Raw genomic sequence first — 21,581 nt, 5'->3', positions numbered from 1 at the left:
GAGCATACATATTGCACAGCATCCTATTGTGGGAGCATCGCTGCGAAGTTGGTTGCAACTGCTGAGGAAGATAGGGGTAGACAATAAATCAGTGCCACCCTGGCTTAGCATTGGGGCATTACTTATGACAAGCCCGGAGGGCAGAGAGAGATGGAGGGGGCGTTAAACCTGGCGCCAAGTGCGTATAATGGATCTGTTCGAAGAAGCAGCCCCACTGCCCTTTGCTGAGTTCAGGACGAGGCTGGGGCTGGAGCAAACTGAGTGGTTGGAGCACAGGGCTGTGATCTTGATGATCCAATCCCAGATGACAACAGCTGGGTTCTCACGCAGCCCCTCATCCTGCAAATCGGAGCTTGAGGCTGATCAGCTAGAGTTCCCTAAATTAAAGGTCTTCTATCTGCTTAGTATCCCAAATAATGTGGGGAGGAATACGATCCTATCTGAGCAATGGGCCGCTGAACTGGAAGTCGGGCTGGACTGTGGGGTCATATACACTTTCTTCTCCTGGGTTACTGAAGTCTCATTTAGCATAGGAAATAGAGAAATCCAGTATACAATTGTTCAAAGATACTATGATACGCCGACGAAGCTGGCAGTGATGAAACTATTAACATTGCTGGAGGGGGTGTGGGCAGCGAGAGACGCTTGGTCACTTGTTCTGTGCTTTGGGGCTTAGTACGAGATGCAGTGTGTGGAATCCCGGGTGCGGCAGCTAGGCTAGTGCCAGGGGCCATGCTGTTTGGGGTTGGGGTGGAGAACTGCCACGATGACAATAATGCTATTCGGCTACTGCACACAATGTTGTTTGCTGCCAGAAAGGCTATTCTTATCAAATGGAAGTCTCCGGAGGGACCATCTCTGAGTGTTTGGGAATGGCGTGGAATGGCCAGATTGCAGCGGCTATGGGAGCTATATGAACAATACATTTGACTGTTATGTGAACATGCTTGGGGCCAGTGCCCTAGGGAGATACAGCAGGGGCCAAATCGGCCTGGCAGGGCGAAAGGGGTGGGCAGTGTACATCAGGTGTTGGGGGCCCTTCGGCAGGGAAGTTGGTATTGTTAATGCTGTTATTATTTCCCTCACCAGGATGTAATGTGCTTGCTCACCTACCCTTAGGAGTGCGATCTGGGCTGTCTATTATGTACGTGTGATTCCTCTTTTTCTTTTTTTCTTTATACCTCCCACACATTAATCTCCTGACCAGGACTATGTTGCCTCGATATGGCATTGGTTGTTGTTCTGTTTCTCTTTTTCCTTTGTTTGTATGACTCATTTTTCTAATAATAAAAAGGTTTAATTAAAAAAAAAGACCATGGTAATTTCAGACTAACATTGGCTCCGAGAGCTATAGGGAACACTGCAGGAGAAGTTTAAAGCATTGCTGCTTAGGTAAGAGAAGTTCATATTGTGAGGGACGGTATTTCCTTCCAAACAATAAACATTGGATCTTTGCCAGACAGTTTTTTAGATTGGGGTGCAATTAAGCAACATTAAGGGGGGTGATTATTAACTATTCCTTCCTTAGGAAGAGGGTGAGGATAAGGAAGCTTCAGGTGCTGGAACAAAACCTAAGCAGTGCAGAGTATTTTACAAAGAGTCTTGTGGGCACTGCATACCTGTTCTTCGAGGTTGCTTCTGCGAAGAGGAAGCCAGTCTGTCAGGAAGCGTTAAAGAGAAGGATTTGTATTGCGGGGTACCAACACAATAGCTTCCGGGTAGGAACAGGGAGGCACTGGATCAGCTCCCAAAGCCACAGGACGGCACTTCCCTGATTTACGTGGTATCAGAACAGTGCACGCACTGGCAGGGAAGGCACATAGAATATCCAATAGGCTACAGCTGGTATACAGGTGGCAGAGATCCAGCTGGTGTTTTGGCAGGTAGATGTTTCAGGTAGCAAAAGGCAACGCCCAACGGAGGCACGAGGCAGGACAAGAAACAGGAGGGAGGCAAGAGGGAAATCCAACCAGAGGTCCAGCAGGGAGATAGAGGAAACAAGGGTACAGGGCAAGGACCCATAAAAGGGGAGAAGGAACATGGCATCAGACAATTGGGGAACTCAGAAGGAAGATTGGAGCAGCCAATCCAGTAGAAAGGAAAAGAAGCATGGCAGACAAGGACAATTCGTAAGGCGACAGATAATTAGCACTGGAAGCTAATAAAGAGGCGAGGGCATGATCAGGTAACTAACCGCGTTGAGACGCACTGCACTGGCGCCTCTGGTGCCCTGCTAAGGAAGTGTAATGGAAGCAAGGATTGCACAGCCGCTGACGCTCTTTCCGAGCCATGAGGACTTCAACTGCGCAGAGCGTTGAACATGGACATCTGCACATGCACGGACTGGAAAAAATTGCTGTGCCCAGGGAGTCAGAGGCTGAAGCCTGGTACGCCTGAGAAAGGCACCAACGGGGGTAAAACCTCCATTATTGTGATCGCCAGACCCGGGCATCTTGTCTCCCCCACAAGGTGATTGGCGCGATACAGAGAAATGTTTAGCAGTCTCTCAAAAGGAAAACGACTTGGTAAAACTCAGAGTCAAGGTCAAGGCTACTGGCAGAATGGGTGAAACAAGCCGTGCGGTAGGTTACTTTATGAGGCAACTGTTTTGGGAGCAGTGAGAAAAAGCAGTCCATATTCTGGCCAGTGGGCTTAAGAAGTTGGCGAGTACGAGAATGATTTCCTCTCTTTAGAACATCACAGGTTTGATTGTGATATCTAGGGAGGATAATAACTAAGAATTTAGTAACTACTAGCTGATATATCTGGCACTGCCCAGTATTTCATTTTCTCATAGGTACTATTTGTTAGAAATACCTTAAGGTAGCTTTACGCTTTTCGGAAAGGCTCCATAAGGAAGGTGAAATGTCATGCTGCTCCGTGGTCTCTGCCGTCCTTGATGTTCTGGCTCCTTTCCTTTCTTTATGAAGTTGGGTGTCATGCTGCTCTGTGGTCTCTGCCGCCCTTGATGTTCTGGCTTTTTCCCTCTCTTTCTGAAGTCAGGTGACATGCTGCTCTGTGGTCTGAGCCGCACTTGATGTACTGGATGTTTCCGTGTCTTTTTGGAGTCCGGTCTCATGGTGTTCGGTTGTCTCACTGGCTCGCAGTAATTTTGATTTCTTTGCTTGCAGATGAACTTGTCTAATATGTTTCAGTTTTTTTTAGGAATTTTGAATCCACCAGACTTGATTAAAAAAGCACTACAACTATAATGACCAGACTGAATAAAAAACACTACTAAAAATGTAACGGACTGGATCACTAAACACTACCAGAATGTACTCCACACTGAATCTCAAAGCACTATTTACATTTTCAACAGAGGGTCTAATAACACTTCAGCATTATTCGTAGGAGAGTAACAGAAATGCCTGTCGCACCTCTTTATATAGCTACAGTTTGGAAACTTTTGGAATGCTACCTGCCTTCACCTTCACCTCTCAAGTCGCGTCTTAGGTCAATTTGCTTCCCATATGCCTTGCCTTGTCTCACATACGCTAACATTTCACCAAGCCACAAACCCACAAACTATTTTTTAAAATCTTTATATATAAAGATATGAAATCTATATAAACCAGATAGGTCCACTGCAGAGGAAACACATGAATGTATTTTTGCTAGCTTGGAGATGCTGTGTTTGGGAATACCAGACAGGGGGAAACGGGAATTGAATATTCCTTGGTGTAAGGTTAAAGAAGCATTCAAAAAGATGGCAAGAAGATACCTATGAAGATGGGCAATCATGGGTGTTAGATGTGTTCTTCATTGAATTCTTCATTGAATTCTATCTGTGACATTTTACCGCTGTTGCAGTATGATCTATTCAATGAAAGTTCGAGATTGCTGTGCCCAAAATCAGTGTTCACTGCAGAAAAAGCAATTGACCAGATGTATTGGAGTTCTTTAAAGCACACCTTGAAGAGATGTGTTTTTGGGGAAAGTTTTGTCACACTGTGTGTTACAATATTCTCAAATGCACGGACCTGCATCTAATCAGAAGAGTTTGACATGGGGAGGTGCATGCACTGGGATGCCCTCTCTTTCCCCTGCTATGTAACCTGCCTCTGGAGCCCTACTGGTGTTGACCCGGCAACATCAAGGTTTTAAGGGGAAAGGCAGGTAGGTATGAGGTAAAGAGCCTATGCTGTTGACTTTGCCATCACCATATCTGAACCTGAGGCCTCTTTGCCACCTGTGTTAAGAATATTGTCCAAACTGTAAGATCTTTGTTTAAAAGGTAAATCTGGCTAAAGTTGAAATATTGAAACGAAGGATGCGTGGGCACCACAAATTGATCAAACAGTAGTAATTAAATAATAATTAGCCAAAAAATGTATCAGAGCTTATCAATAAAGCCTTGGAACAAGGATGTAGAGAATCCAAAAGAAAGGGCTAGGAAAGATGTCCTACCTCGTAATACGTTCACGCTGTGCCTTTAAAAAAATTGCAGCTGTTTGCTAAACATTCAAGTGAAGTTCACAAGGTTTTTGAAATAATAGTCCATAGATTTCAATGTCAAAATGTCCCAATCACTTTCATTCTATGAAAGGCAGTGTGCATCCAAAGTGTGTGTCCAAAAAGTAATTGCCAATTAATTTCAGAACTAGGACCGTCATCAGGGCTGGACACTATAAACACAATATTTCGCCAAGATGTGAAATATAAAGATGAATAAAAAAACAATTGTTAAAATACAACCCCACAATTGTCGATAAACCAAGAAGTTGATACAAGAATAAGCGGAGGACATTTTCTTGGGGGGAAAAGCTGCAGTCAAAACATATACAAATCCAACTTCCAAAGAAATTACTGAAAGTTGAAATATTGAAAGTTGAATTATTGCCACTGTTAAAGATGTGCTTAAGAGGCCATGTCCAGGGCAGTGGGATGAAGTGGCCGTCACGCGGCGTCTGCTATCTGGGGGCTTAAGTGAATAGGCATATTAGGAAGATAATTATTTAATTCTAAAGGAAGCGTAACAGATAGTGTTAACGAAGACATCTAGAGGTGGCAGCACAGGAATGTTACTTTGTGGGGTAAAATTGTCACAGTAAGATCCTGGGTAAACTCTTTTGGGGCCGACTGAAATGGGTGAAATGTGGATGGTCCACTGTGCAGAAGTGTTTCTTTATAAGGAAGGGAGCTTTGGGTTTACAAACCTTAGGAACTATCACAAAGCATGCATGCTTCACGTGATAACGTATTGGAATGGGTAGATGGACAAAATTACCTGAAATGGCAGAAATGGACTAAGAGTTGATAGCACTGTTCAGGTTAGAGGCAATGCTGACAAAGGACCGTCCCCTGAATCTTGGGGCAACCCAGCGACTGTTCAGTTTAACAATACAGCAATTACGTGGGGGCAACAGGAAACTGTATTGGAAACCTTGCATCTCGGCATGGATCATGTGACTCAGTGACATTTGGGCTGGGGACAAGATAAGAACCTTTTAAAGTTCAAATGTAAACTGCTGGATAGGGGAGGAAGGGAGTTACCCTGTTTTGAAGGGCCTCAGTGAGACCCTCCGCTCCCCTCCCCCTTGAGCCTGAGGCCTGCTGGGCTGCAAGGAACATCAGGCAATGTTGGCTCACATGTTATGGAGGTGCAGGCAGAGTTTGGGGTTTGTTTCGGAGGGAATGTTCGAGGGGGCGTGGTATAGACCCATCTTTGTGGACCCTCGCAGCATTGTTCTACTTATTCCCGGAGTCTGTGATGCAATGCACCCATAGGAGGAGATGGTTACATAGAGCACTCACTTGTGCAAAGATAAAGATCTTGAACCTTTGGAAGGCAGAGAAGTGTCTTATAAAAGAAGATTGTGTTTAGAGCCTGTAGTATCTTTAAGGCTATGAGAAAATCGCGATCACAAGAAGGGAAGGAACCTGACCATGATTTCATATGGGCAGTTTTAATGAACTGTATGTCTAACCGGTGGTAACATACAGCTCTATGCCAGAACTTCTCCCATAAGGCCTGTCTTGAAATCTGGCTGACCTGCCCCCTCCTTTTTTCCCCTTCTTTTTTCTCTCCCGTCTTTACTCCTTTCACAATTGTCTTGTGTTTGATGTACAATGTGTCTGTGGCTTCGCTCTTATGACATGTCCCTACATTCTGGTTGTTCACAGATGGTTAATGATGTTGGGAACATAGTCTTTAACTTAATTATATTGATCGATGACTGATGAGATAATAGTTTAGGTATCCTAGATTGATGTGAAACACCACTATCACTTTGTTAATGTTGTTATTATACTGATAATATGTACCTCTTTTAAATAAAAAAACAAATCTCATTAGCACCTACATATGTAGAAAAATAAACCTTTGCCCCTTAAATAGGTCTCATAAAGTCAAAGTGGCCAGAGCTATATTACTATCCCGATTAGACTACTGTTATAGTCAGTGGGCCTCTTTTCAAGTTTGGCAATATTCCCTTAGTAGTTCCCGTTGAATAGTTCATCTCTGTTACTGCCACTCTGCAAGTGGATTTGCCACCGGATTACGCATTCATACGGCTCCATTTCAGTATCAATTGCCAATTTTGGAGTCCACAAGGCTTCACTGAGCATTTATTGAATTTAATATGGGCGGTAATTCTGTGCATGGTAAATCAGCCACTTTTTGCGTTAGAAGTGGCGTATTGACCCCCACTACCTTGCTGGTGTGTAAATCCTCCACTTCAAAATCAAACTCTGAATTCGGCAGTGTAGCATTTCTGACAGTAATTCTGCACCACCAACCTCGCAAATGAGGCTCTTTTTCATGGCATCCCAAAAAATGTGATTAATCACATTCAACTATTTCAGAACAAAGCAGCAAGACTCAATTTAGATCTCATACCTAGCGACCAGATTACTCCTGCACTAAACTATCTTAACTGACTGCCATTTTAAGCAATAATTGAACTGAAAATGCTCTGTATTATTATTATTATTGTATTTATTGAGCGTGGTCCTAGCTTTGAGAAGCAACAGAGCGCTTTATGGTGGTATACAGCAATACAGATACACAACGGAGTGCTTTTCAGAGGTAACAGAACAGATATAGAGTGGGGGTAGGATACATAAGGGCAAAGAGGAGGGGTACAGCTGTAAAGGGTGTACAAGGTGGTGGGGAGGAGTGGGGCCCACAGCGTCTATGCGAGTCAGTTGGCACGGGGGCAACTTGATGGCCTAGGTGTTGAGGCGGGGAGACTCTTTGAAGAGGTGGGTCTTGAGTCCTTTTCTTAATTGTAGGAGCATGGGGATGAGTCTGATGCGGATGGGGAGGAGGTTCCATAGTTTTGGGGCATAGGCATAGAAGGCTTGTTTTCTGGTCCTTTCCTTTTTGCAGTGGTGGATTTCAAGTCTGGACATGTCCTGACTTCTGGTGTTTCGCTGTCCGCCAGAGATGCTGTGTTTCTCCGAGAGGCAGCTTGGTGACTTGAGCCAGTGAATGTCATTGAGGGCTGGGGTGATGTGGTCATATCTGCGTAGACCCTTGATGAGGTGTGTGGCCGCATGTAGGACACTTCTCAGGGGCACAAGGGAGGACGACGGGAGGCCTTCGAGGAGGGCATTGCCCCAATCCAGGTGGGATAGGACCAGTGTTTGAAGTGTGGATCTAAAGCTTTCTGGATGGAGGAAGGGAGTGCTGATAGCAAGCTGTCTGAGTTTTCTTAGCTATGTGTATCTTGAGGGAGAGGTGTTTGTCGATGTGCATCTGAGTGACTTGGTGCAGGAAGCGAGCGTGGGTGTGAATCCCTCAGGGTTCATGGCTGATAGCCAGGTTTATGTCTGGGTGTTCGATGTTGTTGGTGAGGAGTAGGAATTCGGTCTTGCAGGGGTTAAACTTCAAGTATGCACTGGACATCCAAGACTGGATCAGTGAGAGGCAGGTTTTGAGGCCGTAGATGTCCTTGATGGAGTCGATCTTGAGATATAGCTGTGTGTCGTCAGCGTATTAATGGATGTAGATGTTGTGTGTGGCTAAAAGGCTCCCAGCGGCACCATGTATAGATTGAATATCACTGGGGAGAGGATGTAACCCTGCGGGACTCCACAGGTGATGGGTAGCATTGGTGATGTAGAGGAGTCCATCTGATCAAACCGCTGGCGTTTGGTGAGGTAGGATTTGTACCAGTGTAGGATAAAGTTGTTGATCCCCATGCGCCGATGTAGGTGTCCGTGTGTGCCTGGTGGTCTACTGTGTCAAAAGCGGCCAACAAGTCAGGTAGAACCAGGAGGTAGGGGTAGCCGTTGTCAAAGATGTTGAAGGTGTCGTAGACCACCTCTATGGTGGCCGCCTCCATGCTGCATCTGGGTCTAAACCCGGATTGGTAGGTTTGGAGGAGATTGTTGGTGTTGATGTGGTACTGCAGTTACACGGCTCCGCTTTCTCTTTGATCTTACCTAGGATGGCAAGATGGGTGATGGGCCGATAGTTACCTAGGTTGTTGGGATCAAGAGTGGGCTTCTTTAGTAGAGGGAGGATTTGTCCTGTCTTTAAGGTCGATAGGAAGGTGCCTTGATCTCCAGGTAGGGAAGGAAAGTTGCTGCGGGGGGGGTTTTGAGAATGGATGCTGGAAGGATGTTGTCTGTATACGATGTGGCTTTGAGGGCGGCCAGGGTTTCTACCAGGTCCTCTGTGGAGGGTGTCTTAAATGTTGTCCATGGTGTGAAGATTTCACAAGGACGGATGTGAGGTGGGTCTGTAGATTCCGAGCTGGTATCCATTTGCTGGCAAATCTTGCTGATTTTGTCAATGAAGAAGGTGTTGATGGCAGTGGATTTTTTGATGGAGTGTGGTATGGAAGGGTTGAGTAGTGGGTTGACACAGTGCTTGACCGCTTTGAAGAGGGCTCAGCATTTGTTTTTGGCTCCTGCTATGGTGTTCTGATAGTAGGAGGCCTTGGCTGTGTTGATAAGTTGTTGGCGGGTTGCTCGGAGTTCCTTGAGGCACACCAGGTCGGATACGGTCCTGGAGCGGCCCCAGATGTTCTCTTGTTTCCTGTTCTTGTCCCCACTGTATGCAGGTAGGGTTCTTATACATTTGACAAAAAACTACAAATCACAGGCCTTACAGACCCCTGAAAGCCTGTAACTCAAAACCTTTCACAGCCAAGAAAAGAGGAAAAAAAGTTTGCCGTTGCAGGACCCATGGTCCTTTTGGAAAGGAAAGGCAGTAATTGATGCTCTACTAGCTTTGTCGAGTGTCTGCCACCGGGCACATATTTCAAAATCTTTCCAAAGGGAAGTGAACCAAGTGGGCCAGTTCAAAGAACAGGTGAAACCAGAGTGTGGAGCCCAAAGCAAGAGAGTAATACGAGTGATCTTCCTCCTGGCAGTACTTGGCAGGGAAGTGAACCAAGTCAGCCAGAACAAAGAAGGAGAAGAAATTGGCTGTCATAGGCGTGCAACCTAATAAAAAGCAGACCAGGGGAATGGAGTCATTCTCCTGGTAATCCAGACTGACAATAAAGTCCAAAAGGGCCTGGGGAAGGGAGCCATTCCCACAGGCTGTCGGAAATCATAACATCAGGAGAAGGGAGACATTTTTATGATACACCAGAGAGAGAATTGCTTGGAACTGTAGTGTCAGGGTAAGGGAGCCATTCCCCCTGACAACGTGTAAGACACAAGACTTTTTTTTTTAAATTGAAGAAATATTGCAACAAACCAGAAACCACAACCCAGGAGAAGGGAGTAATTCTCTTGGGACCAGAACAATATAACTTTGTTCTTTAGTTTCTAGTGTAAGGGATAGAAGTCAGGTTTTCTTGACACAGAACCTTGTACACTTTTGAGTTGACAAACATCCTGACAATCACCTTAGATATTTAGTTGAGGCAAGGAAACTTCCCCTCTTAGGAACAGGGAAAGATAGGTTTTCTTCCTTCTTTTTTGTTGAATAAAAGTCTTTAACCCCAAATATGTCACCATTGTGTCAGCCTCCTTCTTCTACACCCTTACACAGTATTTGTGAACAGAAATTCAATTAATTGTGATAACATCTTCTCTTGCGGGCACTTTGTTGAGAGTTGCGGCCACATCTCCCAGACAATTGATGATCAATGACTGCCATCTCTTCAGCCGGCGATTTAGGATCATCCACTTGTACGTGTGCCATTTAGAACTTGAGGAAGTAGCCTCACTTGACACACCAAGGACACAGACTCACTGCTGCCGGGCACAATTTGGAATTTCCCCAATGGTCCAGAGAGCCACACCTGAATTTGAACATTCAATCTTTCTGCCTTGGTCCATGTCATAGATGGCACAAACATCACTCAGTCTCTAAGACAGTTCAAGGGTTTGTATTTTTTTGGGGGTGGTCTAGGGCTGTCCCCTCTCTTTTGGTCTTGTTACGATCTTCTTCCCTAACTCAGGCATCCATAACTGAAAGGGGCCCCTAAGGGTCCCTTGCGATATGGAAACAAGGCAATAACCATACACGAAAGGATGCGCCAGACACGAGGTTCAAATTCCCAATGCTAGGGTTTATTGCAAGCAAAAATAGTCCCAATTGGCCAACTGTGGCCTCACGCCCCGCGACGTGAGTTTTCTAGACCTCGAGGGGCGCAAGAGAGCGAATTACGTACATCAGTTACATATATACAAAATGCATATCATACAATTAGCTATGTCATGTTTAACACCCCCCTTTATTAAGTTTCTTTGAACTCGGGATGACGATGGACATTTCCGACGGGTATGACAATTATGACACTTTCGATGTCTATTCTAGTAACAATGTGCAATTAGAAAGTGCGGAGTAATGTTCTAGTTGTTGAACAGAACACGGTGGTTCTGTTCTTGGAAGCAAGCTGCACACGGGGGAAGAGTCACATTCCAAGCTTTGCTATCTATGAGGTACTATTCGTGTCCTGAGAGCCAACACGCTCTAAAGGGTTTTGCGAAGGGGGGGCGTAAGAAGAGCATAATTCAAGCCTTTAGCTGCTTTATTCTAACATATTCTACCACAGTACGAGACTGGCTGGCAGCTGTGAAATGATTAAATGCCCTGCAGCTTCCCTCAAGGCTACAGAGAGGGAGTGTGGGCATTCCTTTCTGGGCTACTCATGAGGAGTTACAACAAACTCCTCAGTCCCGTGACCTTGCCCTTTCATATTCAGACAACAATGTTAACAGTTGAGCAGAGTAAGCAGAATTTGCAAGAATTGCAAGCTGCAAAGCAGTTTTAGACAGAAAGCAATGAGCAATGGTTAACAAGCAAAATGGCGATTCTTGCTACGTTTAAAATGGCCGCTTGTTGGTCAAGCAAAGCAGTCTGTATTTCTATAATTTGGTGCATAAGACGGTTGGCCTTCGGCCATCAAGTTACATCTGTCATTCAAATGAATGGTATTCACTTTTCCAGATTGACATAACCTCAGGTTAGTGCTACCGAATGTTGACCTGTACTGTTTAGATGCCGTCTTCTTCTAAGGATTGTTCTTTAAAGGCTTCGCTATCAAAGCTTCCTTCGGAACTTCCTAGCTCTCCCTGCTCCAGCCAGGGATTAGTGTTCTAAAAGGATATGGAATAGTGCCTTGCACTTACTCTCTTGCAGTCAGACTAGTTCAATCACGCCCACACTCACTTCCTTGCTTCTATTCTCACTATCCCCTAACTTGCTTCTCCCACTAATCTACTGCCCCTCAGATGTGTCATTCCTCCTAATTCTTGCCTTCATCCTTTGATGTTTCTTCTCCTCCTGCCCTGCTTCACTACTCCTCCTCTAAAATACCAGTACCCTCCTCCACACTACTACTCTCCTCCTCCCACTACTATTCTCCACCTACTACTTCCAAATGCTACTTTCCTCCACCCACTACTACTTTCCTCCTCCACTTGTAACTCTCCTCCTCCCACTACTACTCTCCTCCTCCTGCTTGTATTCTCCTCTTCCTATACTACTCAAACACCATCCTTTTACCCTGTAACCATTTGCTTCACAATCACTCCTTACACTACCAGCATGGCGTCAGAGCATCACCCCTTCCGGAGGAAATGGGCCCGTTCCCTCAGTGGTGCCATGAACAGATGTCCTACTGTTAGCAGTCTAAATACACTGCAACATCTTCTTTAAATTGGGTAATAAATGTACGATTTGCGGCCTGCACATTAAAGGTTGCCTTTTCTGGTGCCTCCAGGCTGCCACCTTCCTTGGCCTCTCAGAGTATCCAGCCAGCAACGGCACCTTGTTGCCTTTGTTCTCCTGTTTCTTCTGCATAATCGCTGTTTGTCAGCAAGGTGCTAAATGGCTTTTCAGTGCACATTTAGTGTTTCAGTTACCTCTGACTCGATAATCTGCCCTGTTGCTGTTCTACGTCTCCATTATAATTAAACCACCCCACAGGTGCCTTAGACTGTTTTCCCACACTGTAGGCAGGGGGAACCCAACCATCACAATGAAATGGGCGTCCACTAGCCATCACACACCATCAGCTGGCCCGGTACACTACCCTCTAAACACTCCCCCCACAACCACGCACACTCACACTACAGAAACACTTTTACTCCTAAGCCAATACTTACATTCTACACGAATATGCTCCACTAGCTGCCGCTCCCTCCTCTCTCTTGCTGGTTTCTTGGATGCCCTTCATTTCTGATCTCACCGAAAAAACCCTCATTTTGTGCTTCCTGTCCCCTGCTAAAATCCCCCTCCCCTTCAGGGTTTGGCCACCTTTTCCTGACCAACCTGGCCTGTCTTCCCGACCCTTGACGTATATGTGCGAGGTACAGTTTTTCAAAGGGGGCTAAGCCCCACACACTTTCCCTATGCAGGTTCACTGTATACCAAACCTGGTGGCGTAGGTAGTCTAGATTGCCAGTTCTTGTTTTGGATCCCACAAGGGAGCCTCCCTCAACCATCCCACCATGGACTCCATGGTGAGGACAAAGCGCAATGGCGAGAGTGGGCAACCTTGATCGTTCCCCTGCTCAAGGCTAAAGGGCAGCAAAGACACCCCCAGCAGACTGTGTCAGAGGCCTTCTCAAAATCAATTGCTGTAATGGAAAGAGAACCGGTAAGATCTTTTGTTCTATCTAGTGCTATATGAAGCCGACGGATGTTCATCTGCTTGGCTCGGTTTGGTAAAAATGCTTTGATCCGGGTGAACAAGTGCAGCTATTACCGCTAACAGGTGTGCCGCTAAAATGTTTGCCAGAATGTTCACTTCAGCATTATGCCTATAAGAGTCACAGTCATCTGGCGTTTGTCCATTGCAGTACAATTATGTGAGCTAGTCTCAGATCGGGTGATTGCTCCCTTTTGTCTCTACTCGCCAAGAATATTGAGTGCATCAGGTCAGCTATTTTATTGCTTATCTTTTTCCATAGCTCAACCGGGAACCCTTTGGGTCTCTGGGACTTGCCTATTGGAGTGAGGCTATCGTGGTCAGCACCTCCTCTATATCCACGTCCAGTGACTCCCTCTGTTGAGGTGAGACACTGGATAGCAGGATCTCCTCAACAAGATCCATATACATTGCATCTGTTTGCCCCACAGTGGCCTGGTAAAGGCTGCGCATATCGCAGTATTCTCTGAAAGTCTTTCACCTGTTGTTGAGTTCACCACTTGTATAGGAGACATGTCACGTCTCTCTAACTAGGCGAGTATTTTACCTGCCTTGTCTCCGGTTTAATACACTCGATCCCTGGATACTAAATAAGCCTGGCAGTCGGTATCTGTAGCACGATTGCGGTAAGCGTCTCTAGTTTGCAGCAGTAGTCTTGGTGTATTTGGGGTTAGGTCTGAATTAAACTCAAGATTCCAGCTGGGTCAGGCCTAGCTCTAGATCCATTTGCCTCTTCAGTCTCTTCCTCTCTCTTAATGCAGCAGTCGAAATAACCTCCCCCTGGAGCACCAGTTTATATCCCTCCGACAGAGTCATGGAGTCCAAAACTGAAGGGGCATTTATCTCAAAGTACTCAGTCGTAAAGTACTCAAGGCATATATGTAAAGTAACGCCACAGTTGTACCCCGAAACAGTCCCATGATCGGCAAGTATCCATCCCTAACATCCCCAACCACCTTTTTGAACTTGAAGGCATGTGTTTTCTGAGCCCCCACGAGCCTCTCACAAATCCGCATGATACACTTTCTCATAATTGGATTTATCATACAATTTGCACTCATTGCCAGTCAAATGTGTCTCCTGGAGGAACACAACATAGAAGTTATGCCTATTAAGGAATTGCTGCACTCTGCCCTTCCTAATTTTCTTTTTTAAAATTCTCTTTATTGATTTTACAACATGTTAAACAATTCAACCAGCCTCCTCTCCCCCGATAACCCCCGCTGCCCCCCACTCCCCATCCCCTTGAGGACTTTCCTGTTTCTTTCCTCCATTGAGGACCCATGGGTAAAGAGCGCTCAGAGGAGATCCAAGAGTTTTAAGCATTGCAGACACCATTGCGCCCTATAGTCATCTTTCAGAAATGCCAATGTTTCTCCCTATTCTTTAGCGAATTGTTGCAAGTTGTTATTCATTGCATACGATGACCACTCAAGGGCTACCAGTTCCCAAACCTTTCCCAACCAGTCCTGCAACGTGGGTGTAGTTGGTCCTTTCCAGTTCCGGGCAATCAGAGTAATTGCTTCCAATGTGAGGACCACCCTTGCCTTCACTCCTGATTTTGTTTTCCTCCCTCTCCCCAGTCAACCCCAGCAGAACTTGTTCTGGGGGTCTATCATCCCCTTTCCCAAAGGCTTGGGTTTGTGCCTGCTGTACTTCCCGCTAGAAGGTAACTATTTTCAGACAGGAGGGGGCACTAGAGGGCCAAACAAGATGGCCGCACTGTAGCGAGCTCCCACACGGCCAGACATTAATCCTGAATAATCCTGCATCATTTTGGAATTCTACCACCCTGACCTGAGTTTGCCCAGGCCTCGTAGACTCGGCACACTCACCGGCGACATTTCAGGGAAAATCGGTGCCCTTAACGCAGTAGCCTGCACTTGCGGCCTGTGACATCCGGGTAGGCCCATCCGCCCGAGCGGAGTCCCGGAGAAGCAGAGGCACCTCCCTTCCACTTATTTATTTATTTTATTTATTTACATTTATAAAGCGCTCACACAGCCCGCAGGCATCGAGGCGCTGTTACAGGAATTGTTTGTTTTTTCTTAGTTGCGTAATTGTGTTTTTTTGTCTTAGTTACGTATTTATAACGCGCTTAAACACCCGGAGGTTTCTAAGCGCGGACCCGGGGATCGAACCTGTTGCTGCTTCGTGTCGTCTTGCTTCCAAGACGCGCACGCTGCCGCTGAGCTATCCTCCACTACACCCTCAAGGGGGGGGTGCCGTGCGGCATGCCCGCGAGCAGCGGACAAAGAGCAGACCCCAACCCCGCCGAGTCAACAATCCATGACACGTAACCCCCGGTCCTGGCCGGAGCAGGCTTCCGAAGCGCACAGCGTGGGAGCGGGGACTCCAACATTGGGGCATGCCCCCGGCCTCCAGCCGGAGGAGAAGAGGGTCGGAAAAAGATCTGCGCCGCCCCCCCACCTCTAACGACCAGACTCGACGCCGGGCACGGCGTCCCCCTGACGGACATCCAGGAATGAGGAGACGGCCTGAGAACCACGGCCCTCCCTGGAGGGAATAGACCCGCACAACACACGAAGGACAAGCTGAGCCCAGAGGTGGGCGTCGAGCAACAGACTGCTCGGCACAGGTACGGCGCGGGCTGGGAGGTAACTTATTCTGAACAGCCCTGCTGCAATCCCATACTGCTCCAGCCCCTCGCCACACGCTTGTGCCGCATCTGCCGCCACGACACACTCGGCCACGTGCCGCAGTACTCCAGTACAACCCCCCCAAAGGAGCCAATCAGTTACTCCAAGAGACAGTAAAAACAGACCTGTTGTCCCACGGGGAACAGCGGGCGCATGCTGCTGCAGCGTCCCCATAAGGTCTAAAGGGATCAGACCTACATCGCCAAGCAGCGACACCCCTCCCGGCAAGCACACCACTAGGCTCCCGGTCCCCCCGGAGAGCTCCATATCAGCAACCCACACTAGATCAGAGCTCGACTTTCAAGCACCCCCTCATACAGAGACAACTGGCACCACGAATCCAAGCACTTCTACAAGGAGTAACACACAGTCGCCTCCGGCAGACCTGGTCCAATGGGGAAGACAGACAAATCCCAGAGAAAACTAACCTTCAAAGCTTTAACTGCCCCCAAAACCCCTAGACTCCAAGAAGAACCGGAGTCCCCAACCGACGGTGAACACCAAATGGCAGAGGGAAACGCCACAATCGACATCAAGGGACTCTTACTAGACCTAAAGGCGGGCATAGGGAGTCTAAACAATAAAATGGACAGCCTCTCCTCTAAGGTTGATCTCCTCCAACACAGAATGGACACCCACACCGAGCGCCTCAATGAGATGGAGCAACGCGTCTCAAACCTAGATGATGGCGCAGTGACCCTAGAAGCCAGAAACTCACAGCTTGAGACCCAAATGAAGGTCACCACCGCCAAGTGCGAAGATTTGGAAGGCCGTTCCCGACGGAACAATATCAGGATTATTGGGGTGAGAGAACACCAGCTTGATACAAAAATGGAAGACTTCGTGGAATCGCTATGCACTACCCTATTCGGCCGAGAGGCCCTCTCACACCTTTTTGTTGTGGAAAGAGCACACAGGATCGATCCCATCCGTCATACCCATCCCTGGGACCCCCGCTAGGCCGATAATAGCAAAACTACTCAACTATAAACACTGCAACGCCATCTTGCGACTGGCCAGGGAGAAAGGAGAGCTCCTCCACGATGGGGCAGGATAACCTTCTATCCAGACTTCTCCCCAGGCGTCCACTCCCAGAGGAGATCCTTTACTGCCACAAGACAAAGGCTGAAAGAGAAACAATTCTCATACTCAATGCTCTTCCCGGCGCGCCTCAGGTTCCAACATGGGGGGAAAGTACATTTCTTCCAAACACCGGAGGAGGCCAACGCTTACCTGGATCGAGAAGGATGCCCCGGGGTAAGCACCAACCAAGCACGCATGCAAAGAGAAAGAAGCCGCAGAAACCCATCATGACTGACTCAAGGTCATCAGCACTAAAACCCGAATACAAAACACAGCAACTGATCCAAAATGACACAGGAGTCTAGCACTCTGCGGCCGTGCAACTTGGGAAGCCCCTATCGCCACTTGCACAGCAAAGTTAATTCAACTGTTCATCGTTAATGGGTGAGAAAGTAAGGGATGGATCCGCGCTGTTGCGGATCCCACCCCAACCAAAAGCACCAACAGGCGAGTTGGGGGTTGCCTGTGTAAGGAAGGAAGTTGGAGAACAAGGTTGGGAATGCGCCCCCGGACCACCGACCCCCGTCATCCCCCCGGCTCACCACGCACTGTCACTCCCCATATTCCGCTCGCTCTGGAGACCATCAGGTGTCAGTCGCCACCGCTACCATCAATGCCAGAAGATCCCTCATGTCAAGTCTAACATCAGCAGCACAAATATTCACGATAAACGAATAATTCAAGGTCGCCACTTGGAACATTAGAGGGGGCAATCACCCCTCAAAAACAAGGAAGCTCCTTCAATACCTGAAGAGACATGATGTAGACGTGGCCATGGTCCAAGAAACACATGTCCTTCCCGAAAAAGAACACCAATGGGCCCGTAGCTGGGGTTGTCATAGATACTTCTCCTCGTACTCCGTCTACGCCAGAGGAGTGGCAATCCTGATCAACAGGCGATCCGGGTTTCGACTGGTAAACTCCATAAAGAATAATGACGGCAGATCCCTCTTGGTGAGAGGGATAGTGGAATGAAAAGAGGTCACTTTAGTCAACTCATACGGGCCCAACGTAGATGGAACAAATAACTTTGATTGGGTGCTCACACACCTTGCAACACAAGCAGCGGGAACGATCATCTGGGGAGGCGATCTGAACACTGCCCTTTACCCAGCTAAAGGCAGGTCGCAAAACACGACACCGCTGATCTCCAAGGCCGCCCTCCAAATACAGGAAATACGCAAAGCATATGACTTGGTAGACGCGTGGAGACATAATAACTGGGAACAGTGCGACTACACGTTTCACTCAGCAGTGCACAACACCAGTTCCAGAATAGACTACCTTTTTATCTCCGCCGGAGGTTCGTTCCAGCCGGGGCTCTGCCAAATATTACCTAAAACCCTTTCTGATCACTACCTGATAACCCTCATTTGCAATCTAGCCAACTACAAGTCTTGTCTGCTTCATTGGCGCTTCAAGCCGGGCTCACTGCAGGACCAAGTGTTCGCCTCTGAACTACGCGATAGATCTCAACATTCTTAGTAAACAATGTTGGGTCGGTGACTACGGTGAGCACGATCTGGGAGGCACTGAATTGCTTCGTGAGAGGGGTCTGCTTGGCCAAAGAGAACAGCATCCTTAAACTGATCCGTCAGGAGCCAACCTCCAGTGAAGAACTCTTAAAAACCCTTGAACTTAACTCTCTGCCGCAGACGACTCCGCAGTCCAGGCCGCTCTTAAGGAAGAACTACAAACGTTCAGGGCCACAGCGGAACGAGAAATAAAACTCCTTGGCCGGAACAGTCAGATCCGTCACTTCGGCGAATGCCAAAAACCTGGAGCCCTCCTAGCTAAACTAGTAAATGCCGACAGGAAACCCACAACGGTCGAGAGAATACGCTCCAGTAAAGGCACAATCGTGCACACAGATGAAGAAATAGTAGATACATTCCGATCCTTTTACCAAGACCTCCATACCTCAAAATACACCGCAGACATCGAAGCATTACACAGATACATTGAAGACACCAAACTATTTTGGGTAGAAAGAGATCTACGGGAACCCCTTAACGAACTCATCACGTCAGACGAAATAGTCGAAGCCATCAAATCCCTCCCAAACACCAAAGCCCCAGGACCCGATGGTCTAACCGGGAAATTTTACAAAGCTTTCACAAACACCATAGCCCCCCTTCTCACCGAGGTTTACTGTGAAGCGCTGGAATCAGGTTCCCTCCCACAGACTACCTGAGAGGCCAATATTATCCTCTTACATAAATCCGTAAAACCCCCAGAAGAATGTGGGTCATATAGACCCATTTCCCTACTTAACTTACATAACAAAATACTGGCGAAAATACTTACCAAGAGGCTGCTGCCACTAATGCCGGGTCTCGTACTCGTGGATCAGGCCGGCTTTGTGCCAGGCCGCAACACGACATTCGACATCAGAAGGCTGTTCGGGGTCATGCAGGCTCTTAACCACAATCACCAAGGCCGTCGCGGTTTTACTTGATGCCGAGAAGGCTTTCGACTCAGTAGAATGGCCCTTTTTATTTGCAGTACTCACCCGGATGGGCCTAGGAACACGTTTCATTAAACTTATATCCTTACTTTACAACAATCCGCAGGCGTCAATAGTAGTTGGATCGGCGAGATCGACTCCCATCAAGCTACAACATGGTACCAGGCAAGGCTGCCCTCTGTTAGCATTGATATTTGCATTGGTAATGGAACCTCTAGCGTCGTCCCTACGATCCAATCAACTCCATCGGGGACTCAGCATAGGCCCGCACAAGCTGATCATATCCCTATATGCAGACGATGTAGCACTGTTCATCCATGACCCCACTGAAAACCTGAACCCAGTAATAGAGAAGTAATTAAATTTGGGGCAATCTCCGGGTTAAAAATGAATCATACCAAATCAATTATATTCCCGCTCACCCCCGCCACTGCACCATTTGCCGACGACTTCCACTTCACAAGGGAAACCTCACGTGTACGCTACCTAGGAATATTAATGTCACTAACCTACCATGAAGTCTTTCGAGACAACTACGAGTAAACATTAAATATACTCCAGGAGAAGGTTAACCGTTGGAAATCTCTCCCGCTAACCCTGTGGGGCAGTCCCTGCTTAGTTAAAATGCTGATTCTGCTGAAACTTCTATACCTTTTCTCTAACATTCCCATTTTAATCCCACAACCCTTTTTGAGGAAACTTAAGAGTCTTGTCCTTGAATTCCTGTGGGCAGGCAAACCAGCCAGAGTAGCTCATTCAAACCTGATACTCCCGGTATCCAACGGGGACTCGCTCTCCCGGATTTAGAGAGATATTATTGGGCGGCGCAGGCGCAGTTCCTCAGCCACTGGTACAACACTCACTTCGTCAGGCCCCACGTACAAATAGAGCAGGCCCTGGCGACTCCCAACCTGCTGAGGGCGGTTGTCATTAGTCAGCTCCCAGTGCCCTATAACACTATGAATGTTGTCCTCACGACATACAGAGTCTGGAAGAGACTTGCACTAAAATACAAAGTCCCAGTGAGATACTCACCCCTCCTCCCGATCAAATTCATCCCAGGGATCCCTCTGACCTCCGAAAAAGTCTTCCATTCTTGGGTAGCAAAATGGCAGTTAAACACCCTAGGCGATCTGTTCACTGAAGGTATCTTTATGACTCCACAACAGGCAATGGAGAGAGGAGGCATTACTGCTTTGGATAAGTTTCTTTATTTTAGAACTAGATACACCCTCCAAGCACTCTTCCCCACCTTCCCACGTGAACCCTTGACCTGGCAATCATTGCACAATGTGATCCAAATGCAAATTATTGCACAATGTGATCCAAACGCAGGGTAAGGAAGACTAGTTTCAACCATTTACAAATCTATCCTAACCGACACAGCAACCATTAACCCACACACGAAAACTAGATGGGAAAAATCCCATTAAGCAGCGATCCCCAAGGAGGAATGGAAATTTATATTATGACAAACACAAAAAATAGCGCTAAACTCACGTCTCAAGCAAATACACTTCAATTTCCTTCACCAGACATAAGAGCAAACAGCATCCAGATTCACCGGCAAAATGTGAGAGATGTGGAAACTTAACTGCAGACTTTGTACACCTCGCATGGGACTGTGCCAAGATATCACCCTTCTGGACCCAGGTCCTTCAAACCACGTCGATAATTATAGGGGAAGAAGCGCAACCCGTCCCGACGGTGGCACTTCTCAAGATGACGCGACAACTTTCACCAGCCGTAAGGAAATTAACAGAGGTGCTACTGACCCTGGCCCCCAGAAGATTTGCCATCACCTGGGGACGGGGACCGGTCCCAACGGTAGCAGACTGGCAGAAAGACATCCTTTACTGCCAAGACGTTGAGTCTGATTTCATCAAAACACTGCCACAATACGCATGCCCTCCCGACATCTGGAGCCCGTTCGTGGCTTTCCTAATCAACGAAACAGCAGATGACGCATCGTCCTCGACGGGGAAACTCGGCACCTAATGCAGGGACTCAAATCTTGGCCAAGCAAAAACCCCAGCATAAGTACTTACCCACATGGAGGAGGGGACAAGCTATTGTGGGGGTGGACGGACTGAGTGGAGGGGGGGCTGAGGGTGGTGGGGAGGTGGGTCGGGCGCTTGGGGAACACACCCATTTCAGGTGTGAAAGTTAATGTAACAATTTTGGAAAAATACAAAAATAAAGTTTTAAAAAAAAAACTATTTTCAGGCAGTTCCACCATATGTGGGCTGCCGTGTCCACCTGTCTGCATCCCTTCCAACATTTCCCTGAGGCCTCAGGGTATATGCG

At 47.3% G+C, this 21,581-nt stretch overlaps 1 protein-coding gene across 1 annotated transcript in view; it reads left to right on the top strand.

Annotated features, from left to right (window-relative positions):
* Positions 1-21,581, top strand: part of LOC138520949 (AMP deaminase 1-like) — a 2,571,753-nt gene that overhangs the window by 1,775,875 nt on the left and 774,297 nt on the right. The window lies entirely within an intron of this gene.

This window comes from Ambystoma mexicanum, chromosome 13 (assembly GCF_040938575.1).
Source record: "Ambystoma mexicanum isolate Mex_15411 chromosome 13, UKY_AmexF1_1, whole genome shotgun sequence".
NCBI classification, from domain to species: domain Eukaryota; kingdom Metazoa; phylum Chordata; class Amphibia; order Caudata; family Ambystomatidae; genus Ambystoma; species Ambystoma mexicanum.
The sequence above is the reverse complement of the archived record's forward strand: the minus strand, read 5'-3'. Positions and strand labels throughout refer to the sequence as shown.